This window comes from Neodiprion pinetum, chromosome 5 (assembly GCF_021155775.2).
Source record: "Neodiprion pinetum isolate iyNeoPine1 chromosome 5, iyNeoPine1.2, whole genome shotgun sequence".
NCBI lineage: Eukaryota > Metazoa > Arthropoda > Insecta > Hymenoptera > Diprionidae > Neodiprion > Neodiprion pinetum.
In genome coordinates, this window is record NC_060236.1 from 4,830,262 (window position 1) to 4,843,983 (window position 13,722).

Here is a 13,722-nt window from a genome sequence, read left to right on the forward strand (position 1 = left end):
ATCGGTGCGACTAGGCGCGTAAACTTCGCACTTTCACTTTCAATTAGGTACTTAAACCAGGTTTTATTAGCTGCTCTAATTATTATTTATGATTGCTCAGAAATCCGTGTGTAAATATATTCACGAACGTCGAGTCTCCTCGCTCTTCGAGGTTTTATAAAACTTATCGTTAAGTCCGTAGACAAATTTATATAATTTGTACGATTCGTTCCTTGTAAATTTTTTAAACACACGCACGCAGCCGGAAATAAGATCGTTGTTAAATATCGTATCCTTTCTTTGTCGACGTCATGATTTTTGCACGAGTGGTGGACAGGAATTGCTTGACAAATGTACAACCGATGAGAAAAACGAATCGAAATACCGATGGAAAGTATCCAACGAACTTATACAGCACAATAATGTGGATAATTGGAGAGAAATTACTACGGACATTAACAACTGTCCGACCAATCTATATTTTGCCGAGCTTTCATACCACGCGGTGATATTTATCTTGGCACGCACTAAATTATCCTGTACATTACAATATAATAATGCGCTAACTCAATTAATATTTACAATTACAGCGATTACCGTAATTATAATAATCAGCGGCAGCAGTGACTGGCAAAAATTTTTCTACATTCTCAGACGAATATCGATCAGCTGTTGCCGTGAATTTATGATTATCAAATTATATGACGACCATTTTGATATCTATCACTCGTCTGCTTTCTCTGTGATTTTGCGATACCGGAATCCGAAGGGATTTATTTATTTTTACCGTTATCGTGCAAAATATCAAAAGCGTTACCGGTATTTATGCAATACGTAAATATTCGGGCGTTGATATTTATATAACATACGTGTAATTAAAAAAAGTGAATAATCGTCTTGTAATTCTGCAAAATTTCCTTGATATTTGCTTGACGCGTATTTCTACAAAGATAAGCAGTGAAAAAAATCTTCTATTACGTAATACGATTTTATCGTACAAACATAATTCTTCCGTCATAATATCTACGATGTATTGAAAATTTATAAAATCACATCGCACAGATATTACATGTATATAATATGCAATATGTAATACCTACACATGTAATACGCGTGTCCCGAAAGTTGCGTCGGCGTGATTTTCTAAATTTTCAAGATAATATCGGTATTCCAGCATCGAGGTGTGTTAATTATTTCAATTTCATCTTTTGCATAATAAAGCACTCAGCGTATTTTAAATGAATCGATAATGCCGATCGGATATCTTCTCATCCCAGAATACGACAAGTAGGTAAATACATTACGTATTCGATGAGTGGTTCCGGTTTCTCCGGGTTACAAGAAGAATAAAAAAAAATTACATTTTCAAAAAGCAATCGCAGGGTATTGAAACCGAGTTGTTCATAATTACGGCGGTGCAATTACTTGGAAAAATAAAATTAATAGAACACTGTGTGTGTGTATGTATATATATACATATATATATATATATATATATACATATAGTGTATACGTTGTATATGATAATAAATGTTGAACGAGTTTATCGGCTGAAATCTTATCGCAAGTTTAAGCGTATAAGTAGCTGTAATTCAATCACCGCTGATACATATATTTGCGCTGGTTTTAAATATAATTCAACTGGACTGTGCCTGCGTGTTACATACAAATACATTGCATGTATACGTGTGTGTATGTTTTTATACATGGGGAAGAATTTTGTCCGTGACAAGTCGTAGAACGCTGTAGTGGCAATTCATTAGAAAGGCTGTATTTGCTAACGCTTTGCGACGCAGCTGATATGCAGTTTTCTGCATATTCTATAACCTCGTTAAATAAAACGACAAATAATAAAAAGCGAAAATCAAACTGTCCCACACTGTGAAAAATTTCATTTGTTACAGTAACTAGAGAAATTTGGTAAAACGGGTATCGTTGAAAAAACTGTTCGAACATTGTTGGAATTACGAAAAACGAGGTACGCGTAAACATTTTGCGCTATCGTCGATATTTTTTCGGTTATTGCAACGCAAAATCAGCTTCTGAGGTTTAATCTACTTTTTTAGCTAAACAAGGCTTTAACGTCAATTTATTCTTGCAAGAAAATCTAGCAACAGTGATCGTAATGAGAAAGAATAGTAACGGCTAGAAAACTAATTTTCATTTTGTACCTAGAACCATATATTTCGATTGTGGTAAAAATTGAAAATATTTAATGACCGAGCGGTAACCGGAATTAAAAATTTCTCTCAGTGTATGAATTTTGTGTAAAATGTGCAACGATTTCGAATGAAAGTTTAGGTAAAATTTACTCGGTGTAATAGTCTGCCGATTCCGTGCAATAATTGCACTTACAGATCGGTAATTTTATTCGTATCAAAGATTCTTTTTGTTACGGGAAAGGCCACGCGCACTTGTCACAGTTAAAATCTCACCGCTGTCACCTCTGCGATAATTATTTATTTATTTTTCTTCCACCCTTACCAAATTCAAAACTGCCAATCAATATTTGCACGCGATCCACGAAAACGGCAACCAATTTACCTAACATCGTGTTTCAAGCGGGATTCGTTTTCAAACAAGGATCTCGGACAGGTCGGTTAATTCCAACGGTGAAATAAACGCACCATACAAGGTTCTCATATATGTAGACACGATGTTGAATATTACGATCATTGCATCAATCCTTGTCGAGTAATTGCCTCGAGTGTGAGCAGGTTTAGTTTAATAGATAAATAATACTGTTTATGAATTATTCAATACCATCGCGTATGTCTTTTTTTCTTTTTCCAATAAATATTTATACGTATTACGATGCGGCATTTAAACTGCCACGGACGTAACAAAACTTTTATCATCTTTCTCATCTTCTCGACTGCATCACTAGACATCTTCTTATGTCATTTTCTTTTTTTGTTTTTTTTTTTTTTTTCTTTGGTTCCTTTTAAACATTTCTTTCATTTTTCATACATATATATATATAGAAACAATGGTGGTGAAAAAAAATATATACGTATGTACGTATGTATCAATCCCAGTTTATATGTATATCAGATCGCAGCCCGAAACTGTATAATTTAATATACTTTCTCGAAGGTGAAGAGAAACACGAGCACGGTTGATATACCCACGCAAGATAAATACATATATTAGCAACGAGTTTATATACCGCGTTACACGGTATGCCGTTATTATGTAATCACGCATACGTCGCGATGCAATTTATCTTGAATATGATATATTTTGTAGATAATTAAAACACAGAAATGCAATATCGGGCAGATTTAATTCCATGGACCAGAAGTAGAATGTTTCTTTGACATTGTTTTATACTTTTCATCCACGCGTATCTTACGTTTTATAGTATATATGTATATAATATAGGGTGATTGTTAAACTCTCTCACCCCTTGAGCGGATGGATAATGACGAAAAAACAATCTGTCTGTTATTCCAGACTTTTATCTTCATTAGAGAGGGTGCCGATATGGATTTGAAATCGAATAAAAAAACCACATTTTTTGAGTAAAAAATAAGGATTCACCGTACGATTAATTTTATTTGGAAAAAAATCGAGAATGAGAAGAAAAAAAAACGAAACAGTTTCGGTAGAAAAATGTGTTTGACGGTGTTCTTATCACATTGCAATGTTATGTAGGTACGGACTATATTTGTTTCACATAAAATGGTATAAACTTTAAAAGACATGACACGTCGTTGATCTGCAGGTTCGAAAATAAGGTGGCAAAAAAAAAAAAATAAAAAAATAAAAAAATGCAACGCGTTGACTAATTGATTTCGACACCCTTTCCAACTTTCGAGACAAAAGAAATTTGTCTTTTTCATTTTCGAGTGAAAAGGAAAAGAAAAGAACTAATTGAACAATAGTGTTCTTTTTTTTTTCACTCGATAGCTGAAATTCTTTTATCACATTTCAAATTTTCAAAACCAAATAAAATGAATCGATCAACAGTTTTCTTCTTTCTTATACGTGAATTGGGAATTATAATTTTTTTTACTTTTAATCATATATCGATTTCGGCACCGTTTCCAATCAAGCTAAAAATCTAAAATAACTCACAGCCTGTTTTATTTCGTAATTATCTATCGATTTCAAAGAAAATCAAGGACCACCCTAAAGTATAGGTAGGTATATTAAAAATTACATCTATGTTTGCATGTATTTATTAATCGATAAAAAAAATCTCCTTCTCTTCCGATAAAACGTAAATTTTATTCCGTAAGAGGATCAAGATGGCAGATCAATTATATTATGTCCAAGTTTAAAACCGGTCGATTTTCTAATTGCAGCGAATTAAGACGAGTGGCACACGCAGCTGTTCGATTTCATATTTCGTATCTCACGAATTATGTCTCCGCGAGATTACCGTCTTGATACATGTATTTTGTGGCATTAACAGACACACGCCTCGTTTAACGACCTCCAAAGATCGATCGATGAGGCTTAAAATCGAGGGTAACTGTCGATCTAAATTTGTGATATAATACCTAAATCTTGCCCCGCACACTTACAACAATTCGAGCAGCGTAGAAAAGGACGGAATAAAAAAATATGGAGAATCAGCGGTGATCGTTCCGCTACATGTACCCACATTAGAAAAGCAGCCGGTATATCAAATTGAGTAATTATGCGGTATGTGGATAAACTCATTCCGATAATAGAGAGTCGACTACAAGAATTGCAAGCTGGAACAATAATAGCCTGAAAATAATCACCGCTGGTGTGAGAAATTTTTCGAATAATTATGTTATATTCAGAGGTGAGGTCAGGTGGCAGAAAATAAATCAGAAACTCATACGGCCCGACCTTCTACGTGTCATAATATAATTATACGTACGTACAAATACACGCTTGTATGTGTAATATACATATATACACGCATATATAAATTTATATATATACGTAACTTTGTATATATGTATTTGTATATTACATTACAAGCGGGTACGTTCGAAAATAATCTAAAAAAACCCGGAACGGGATGAACGAAAACTCAGTCAAATCTCCTTCCCCGTTTACATTGCAAGGATTGTTTGTTTATACCCTGAAGTAGCGTAAGAATTATATCTGGTCACACCCACGGGTAATGATCGAGATTATTGCCCACGCCTCGCCTTTGCGGAATTAAGAACAAAGGATATACTTTGCATTAAGAGTCGATATCATACATGTGGATAAAATGACGATATGTGTATACGTAAAGTGGAAGAGATGTGAATTTGGATTATTAATCGGAGGTCGAGGGAGTGGGGTTGAAGTTAGAAATTTGAAAAGTTCCGAAAGGGCCTAATTTCGGAATATTTGATGGTGAAACTTGAAGTATAGAAATCAAACTTTAAAGAAAACACGCAGGTTTCGAATGGTCGGAAAGCCGGCGGCTCAAGTTTCCGAAATGCAACACTGGGAAAAATTTCATTTGTTACAGTAACTAGAAAAATTTGGTAAAACAGGTGTCGTTAAAAAAAACTGTTTGAATATTGTTGGAATTTGGAAAAACGAGGTACGTCTAACCATTTTGCGCTGTCGTCGATCCTTTTTTGGTTATTATTACTTTTTTAGTTAAACAAGGCTTTAACGTCAATTTATTCTTGCAAGAAAATCTAGCAACAGTGATCGTAATGAGAAAGAATAGTAACGGATACCAGACTTTCCGGTAACAGCTATAAAACTAATTTTCATTTTGTACCTAGAACTATATTTTTCGATTGTGGTAAAAAATGAGAATAATTAAAGACCGAGCGGTAACCGGAATTAAAAATTTCTCTGAATGAAGATTCCGAAAATTCAAGTTACGATTGAGAAAAATTCCGAAGAGTAAAGTTCCGATGGAGCAAAATTTCGAATAATAAAGTTTCGATAGAGGGAAATTTGAAACATTAAAATATTCTCGCGCAGCTTAGTTTACTCAACGAGTGACTGAAAAAAATTCGAAAAACCGAAAATCGGAATGACCTGGATACCGAACGTAAAAACATCGAAAATTCAAGACCAAGTAAGATCAAAGTGGTGAAATTTCAGCAAGCCAGAAATTTACAGAACTGAAAATCTACGATCATTCCGAATTTCGATGTTTCAGATTTTCAAATTTTCTCATTTTCGCAATTTCGAAAGCTTGAGCCTCGAGTTTCTCACCATTCGAAACTTTGATGTTTCGTCAAAGTTTGATTTCTTTACTTCAAGTTTCACCAAAAAAATATTCTGCGTTTTTGTTGTTTTTTTTTTTTTTTTTTTTTTCCTCTGCGTTGGAATTCACCAATTTTCACCATCGCGTCGTCGAACGATTTTAGTGATAATTCATATTTTCTCCTCTGGTTAAAAAATAATTTCGCGATTTATCGCCGCACGTGCAACTGGTCTATACAAACGCGTTTGACGAAAGTCCCTTTAAAAGTTCTTTTCTAATTAGTCAAGCGAAACGTGCATGTGACGGATAGGAACCTGTCGACACGATGCAAAAAAGGATACAAAGTCGTACACTTCCCTCATATATACCTATAATCACGAGTATACATGGTAGCAATTACAGGATCTTGTTTTTCACAGCTATTATAGGCGCACCGTCTCTATGATCAGCTGGGAAACACAGCAGCATAAATCTATAGCTTCGAACCCTTAAGCGATTTACGCGATCAACTTTCGAAACGTCGTTTAAAGGAAATCGTTGTATCGATGTAGTGAAATGTAACGAATGTCCGCCGAGCTAAGATTATCGGTCTGCAACTATTCCAAGGCAGGTATAACGTAATGTTGATAATTGATTTTTCCATCATCCAAGGCGGTATAACGCGCGTATTACGGAAGAACCGAAATCCCACTTCGCGAAGCTCGATTGTAATAAATTCGAAACCGAAGATAATTCAATTATTACAGGTTCTCGAACAACTATTTTTCCATACAATCCATCACCTTTGACCTCCCCAAATTCCGTCAGCGTATCTTTATTGTAACGCCAAGGCTGAACTCTCAATAAGCGTGAAAAAATAAAATAAAATAAAAAAAACCATATCTAACATTCTGCCGGTCGGTCGAATATATAGCGCAGCTGGTGATTTTAATTGTCCGGTGACTCCCGGTGTGAAAAAAGAATGTTTAAAAAAGCTGACCGAAAAAAAATAAATAAATAAATAAAACGTGAACTTTTCGTTACGAAAATAATTCCGCACCGAGTTCGGTTTGATTTGATTTGACGGAAGAGAGAGAGAGACGGAAAAAGAAAAAAAACTAAATTTGCAAACACGCGTAGACACGCACATGAAGTATTTGTTGTTAGAAAGAGTTGCGAGGAGAGATCGACGAGTCATAATAGAAACAGTGTAACAAAATGTAAGAAAAAAAAAAGAATAAATATATTTTCGCGTGCGAAGCTCGACTCGGCGACATAATATAATTTTTCGCCCCAAGGTGAAACGTCGTTGTTGTTGTTATTTATTTTTTTCAACAGCCACAGGCGTTAAGAACCACATTGATCGGAGTAATTATCAGTAAGACCACCTTGGCTGTTCGGTCCGCATGGTGCACCGCATATTACACCTCGAGAATGTTGCCCACATTTAATAACCCGCAATTAATCCCTCAAGTATCACGATAATTACTTATAAATCGGTGAGTTGCGATAGCTTGGCCGATTTTTGCCGATTGAAATCACCTTCTCCTCACGATATTTGAAAAAAACCGATCGGTTCCATCGAAGGAATTCGAACGGTGATTCTTATTCGCTCCATTTTCCATAGACGAAAGAAATGTCGTTCGAACAATTCGAGATAAGAAATACTATTGTTCTATTCTTTTTTGTTTCTTACGAAAATCGTAATTGTTATTTTTCAGCCCTGCATACGCATTAAATACGAGTTTCAAACATTAGTTGCGTAATATCGAAGGTTCTCTACTAACCAAAGACGGAGTGAAAGCTGCTGCATCATTTTGAAATCCGTATAGGCTCGTGAAATTTAACAGCAACGCAAGTCACCCAAACTTTTAGAATTACACCGCCATAATTCAGTGAAATATAATGAAAATTGCTTGACGACAATCTGACAAAGCAATTCGCTGCCAAGATTCATTCCTGAGAATTTCAGGTTCGTCAGATTTTCCATAAACATGTAGGTATACGAAAAATGTGCGTAACCACAGTTGTTTTTCGTCTCTTTTTTTTTTTTTTTTTTCTTCCTCTTCTATTTCCTTAATCGCATCGTTTTAACGTAAAAAATATCCCACAAAGTCACTGATCGCACGGTGAATTCGCAACCCGCGTTATACATGTCGCATCGCATCGCGTCGGTTTTATGACTCGGCCGCTTTTCAGCGTAAAAATGTTTTTATCCTTTTTAAGCTCCGGCTTGTATAACACGCCGATAAAAATCTCCACACCCGTACGTATATAGAAAACCGAGTGATTCAGGTTTTGTCCAACTTTTCATAAAGAACGGGATCTTGAAACGGCGAATTATGTACATACCGAGATTCCGATTGTCCATATTAAGAGAGGCGGAGCGTATCCGGTATAAAGTGATGCAGACATGGGAGTGGCACACGGTGTTCTTATATTGACATTGAACGTAACGAAACTGAGACACAATCACCGGGAAAAAACGCCCCACCACCTCTCAAATTTTTCGATAACTCACAAGTTGCATATATATATATATATATATATATGTATATGTGTGTGTGTATATATATATATGTATATATATATTTGTGTACTTACATGTCCCGGCTTGCGAGACCTTGAACGATTTCTCAGGGTTGCGCGGGTGGTTCGAGGCCCGATTGATCCTGATTTCTTATTTTTGTTACGTTATATCGGTGCGTCATGAAACCGAGCAAACGTTACGTGGACTTGATTGAATTTTTTTTTTTTTACGAAAAGAAAGGAATATTTTTCGAGAACTGAGAGCTTTGAGAAGAAAAATTATCGATTCGGTAACGAGATTTCGCCAAGATTTTTGCACGATCATCGCGTTTTCTTGACAATTCGTTGCACACCTTTACACCCCGCGTCTCACTGACATCACATTGACATCCCGACATAGATCATTTGTTTCATTTGTTTTGACAACTTTTGCGAAACTGGCAACGCTGCGTGAGGAATTCGCGTGGCGCCACCTGACGTCAAAATCGAACCTTGCGGCGTACTCAACGCGATTGGATGTACGTAACGTGTCGTTTCGATCGGAATACGATTCGAGTTTTGACCGTTTTTACTTGTTTTCGTACCGAATAGTACATATAAATATGTACCCGGGTGCCTTGACTTTTTTTCGTTAAAGGATTATTGTAACCATGCATTTGAAATTGAACGATTGTAATTGTTTATTATGCGATGAAGAATGCGATGTATCTTTACCGCTGAATTAAATCATAAACGGTACAAAAACTATACACAGATTGTTGAACTACTACGCTATATCAATGCTGAAAAAATATATAACATATCTGCGTAAAGTAATAATTATTTACCGAGTGCAACAGTTGATTTTCATCAGACCGATGAACAGTTTTAATAGATACCTTCACTGTATAACGCTACGTTTTGTCCGGTTGTAAAATTCGCCTGATTGCAAATGATACGAGGGAATATAAAACGAGCGCAAAGTTTCCTCGTTTGTTATATCACCATGCCAATTCTAATAACGACACGCTGCACTGATTGTGAGACACGATTTTGTTGAAATTTTTTTTTTTCTGTTGTTTTTTTTCTGTAAAATAAAAACCTAGTTTTTACCGGGTGAGCACGTTGTTAGTTGTACACTATACTTATTCGTGTAGCACGAGTGAGTGGCAGAAGAGAGATAGAAGGAGAGAGAAAAAGATAGAGAGAGAGAGAGAGGCTTGAATTATCCAGATTCTGAAATCTCGAATCCGGAATCTAGAGTTTTTACATCTGCATGGCTGTGGAGTGTCAAACGAGGGCGGAAGTTGCAAAATGGTAAACCTGAGAGCAGCGGCAATTACACATCATGTGACACAAGTGCTCGCAATCGTTACTTAACGATAATTGTTTTTTTTTTTTCTTTTTCTTTCCCTGCACCATTTTCTGCTCTTTGTTTTGTTTTATCTATCATTTTTTTTTTTTTTTTTTACACTTGTTACATTATTTTTTCTCCATTTAATTATTTAGTTGCGGAAAGTAGGCTCGAGGCAAGTCTCAGTCTCGCTCTCTCGCTGTTCGTTGTAATACGATGTGTTTTTTTACTCACGAGTCTAAGTAATTGTTCACCTTGTTACAATTATCGGTATCCGAACGAAGGGAGGGAAAGAACATGTGAAAGAAAAAAAAAAAAAAAATTACTGCTCGCAGGCTTCCGTCCGACAAATATTCTTTGCGCGTAACGCAAGTTTGCACAATAATTTCAACAGTCTGAACGATACGCTCTTGGTAGTTAAAGACAGAAAATGAAACTTGGATGTGATATTTGTTAGTACGGACTGTAAGTTCTTGTTAAAGAATTCATTTTCTTTAAATTTCAGAAGGTGTAAAAAATGTTTTTTCAAAGATAGAATTCGCAATACATTTTTTACGATCGGCAGATTCAGCTGACCGAACAGAAGAACCAAAAGGTAGAAGAGGAAGCAGAGGAATTTTGCATACGGGAATGTTGAAAATAATAGTTGATAAATTCTGTTTCACAAGATACTGAATTATTTAGATCAGAATTCCGTCGATTAATGTCAACAATCTTGCGAAATAAGTCAACAGTTCTGACATCTGCTTCACTTTGTTTATAATTCATAAGTTTACGATATCAAGTGTCTAGTAAATATTAAAATTGACAAGGTTAACAAAATACGGTCTTCCAGTCTCGCTCCAGAAAAATACGTTTAATATAAATAAACAAGCTTGTGTTACCGTCTCATTGCTTGGTGAATCAATGTCATTCGGGTATGACAATATTGAACCAATAAAACATGTCTAAATTGTTTTCAAATTTACACACGTGTGTGTTCAGTTATACCAATTGTTTACATTACAATACAAATCTACCAGCTCATCTAGTGAAGTACTTATAGTGGTTACTGGTGAAGAGTTGTAAATGATCGTTTTACTTTCCATTAGAGCCGGTTTTCTATGCGAATTACCTAAGCCCGGTATTCGAGACATTCATTTATTGCGCAAGGATCGTCATTTTCAAAATTTATTCACAGGATATATATAATGGACCAGGAACAAATTCACGACAATTTCGCCTGCAATTTCTATTCTATATATTCCGGTAAAATAAAAAATATCCAATCAACATTTTGTTGAAAATAAATTTCACGTAGAAACAGCTGTGACCGCAATGTCACAAGTAACGAGTGAATAAAATCGATAAAATGATCGCAAATCAGCCGTGTAACGAAGAGATACTCGCTCGAGCACCAAAGACAAGTACCTTTCTATCGGGTTTGTCCCGTTCTCCGTGAAACGGCAGCTCGGATTCTGATACGGGAATAGAAGGGAGTGTCCCGGGCACCCGCACAACCATGAGACCCACCGTCTGTCCGCTGCATGTGGTGCAATAGCTAGCCACTGTGGTTATCGACGGTTCATTCCGTAGGAAAATACGTCCAACGGATTGATTGATATTCGAGGTTGTAAGCGGGTACCGGGCAGGCTCGGCTTGTCCGCTACATTTTGCTTGTAATGAAACGTAGCTTGGTCAAACCTAACAGCCTGGGTGTACCAAGTTCTTGTGTAGGTACCAGCTATTATAGCTATGAGATCCGAGTTGCGAAACTCATTCTCTCTCGAGGCTCGCCCTCGACGCCGCCGACGCATATCGGCAGCTGTAAGTAACGTGCTTCACGACCATTCGATACGAGCTAGTTTCACACGTCGTTGTATTCCAATGGGATGCGCTTAAGGTACCTCATAGTAGCCTCGTCACTCCGAGCAACATCGATTGTCAGTCGTTTCGTAAGGTCTCGTCATTCTTTCAGTCGGATTACTCGAAATGATCAGTCCAATCTGTTTCAAGGACATGAGATGCGTTTGTACAGTCTTCGAATCATACAAACTCGAACAAAGTCACGCGATGTAAGCTTCAAGTCGTGAGATCATGTCCAAAGCTTGGAAGTCACATTAGCGGTCCATCATTGAGTGGTGAGTCCCTCGGGGTCAGAGCAATGGATTAAGACGAGAAGATTGAGAACGAAGACGTTGAAAGAATACAAGCATTCCAAGTAGGTGTACGGACTTGATTCAACGAGTGACTTCGGCACTATTTCAAGGCATTCGCTTCGGTCGGTGGTTGGTATGATACAAGAATCAAAGCGAGTCGTTGTCGAACGTACGGCGTACGCCTACGAGGACTTTCGCGTAACACGTTACGCCTTGGCACTAACTGTTACGTCAAAATAATACCGGGCGCCCGGGTTCGTTCACTCCTGAACTGTACGAGATCCAGATTGTTGGTATATTTGTGCTCGACACAATGGTAGCTCGCGGAAGTAGGCGAGGCATGGACATGCAGCTTACGCTTCACGCACATCGTACAAACCTGCCCACGACATTTTCGCATCCAGTTTTGCCAAGCTGTAGTTGTATTTTTTACCTCCAAGTCAACGAGATGGGGTGATTCGGAAAGTCGCTTTTCAATTTTACTGAAACTCTTTACAGCACTTGCCGATACCTGGTCAGAGCTGGTCAAAAGGATAGTGATAATGCTCCCTGAGCCTTTGTAAGCGTCTGTCATACAGGTAAAATGTCCGAACAGTATTCAAAGTGTCCAAGTAGAACCGGAACAGACTAGACTGGACGTGAATATTGAGCTGGGGCGTTCGGTTGATGCGATCTGTTGATAAATGCTGGTCAAGAAATGACTCAGAGTCCGTACCGAGACTGGAAAAGTACACGTCGATTGCGGGTCGGTGATTGTATGGAAGCGGGGTCGATGTTTAGGAGTGATTTAATGATACCTCATTCATACCGATGATCAAATGGTAGAAAACACATGTTATGTCACCCGACCGTGCGGACGTTGATGTTTGTTATGGAAAGTGATTTTTCTTTTGAAAGGAACGTGATTCCCGGCTGCAATGTTACATATTGCATACATCACGCATGGTGAAAAAAACATGGTATTTAATAAATGCGCGGCTGTACAGTCTGATTACAGCGAAACGTTTGCGTCACAGTACAACGTACGTACCTAGGTACTACTACGTAGCATGGTCTACAATGATTATCCTTCCGTTTCTCGGCTCGATTTCGCAACGCGATACGTGAGCTAACATAGGTATGCATATGGATACGGTGCCGTTCCTTGAGCGCATGCGTATGTGCCCCGTTTTTAAAACCATTCGTCCTTTGGTCTCCTTTGCCGTTACTTACCCAGTTGTTCGAGCCATTTTTTCTAGCTGACATCGAGTCGAAGTCCAGCTGCCATAAAACAACAGCCGCATGACGCCAATGCAAACAACCTCCACAGTCTAGATCAGAATTGCTTGTTTGTGGCTGTAAAGACTCCACCATAAAACGGGACCACTTTCGCACCTCCTTATCTCACCGTCGGCACTTCGGAAGCCTTATGCCTGTATACCCACGTTACGCGTTCCACGTACAACAGACCAGCTGTACTCTCCTATTGGAAAACCTAAGTGCACCGGTGTTTTTTCAGACGTTAAATTTACTTTCCATTTTAATGTCGTTCGCGAAACGTTGTCGGGGAAACAGAATATGGAGTGGAAAAAAAACCGATTACTCTGATTCAACTAAGTACCTATATAAGTATCTTGATT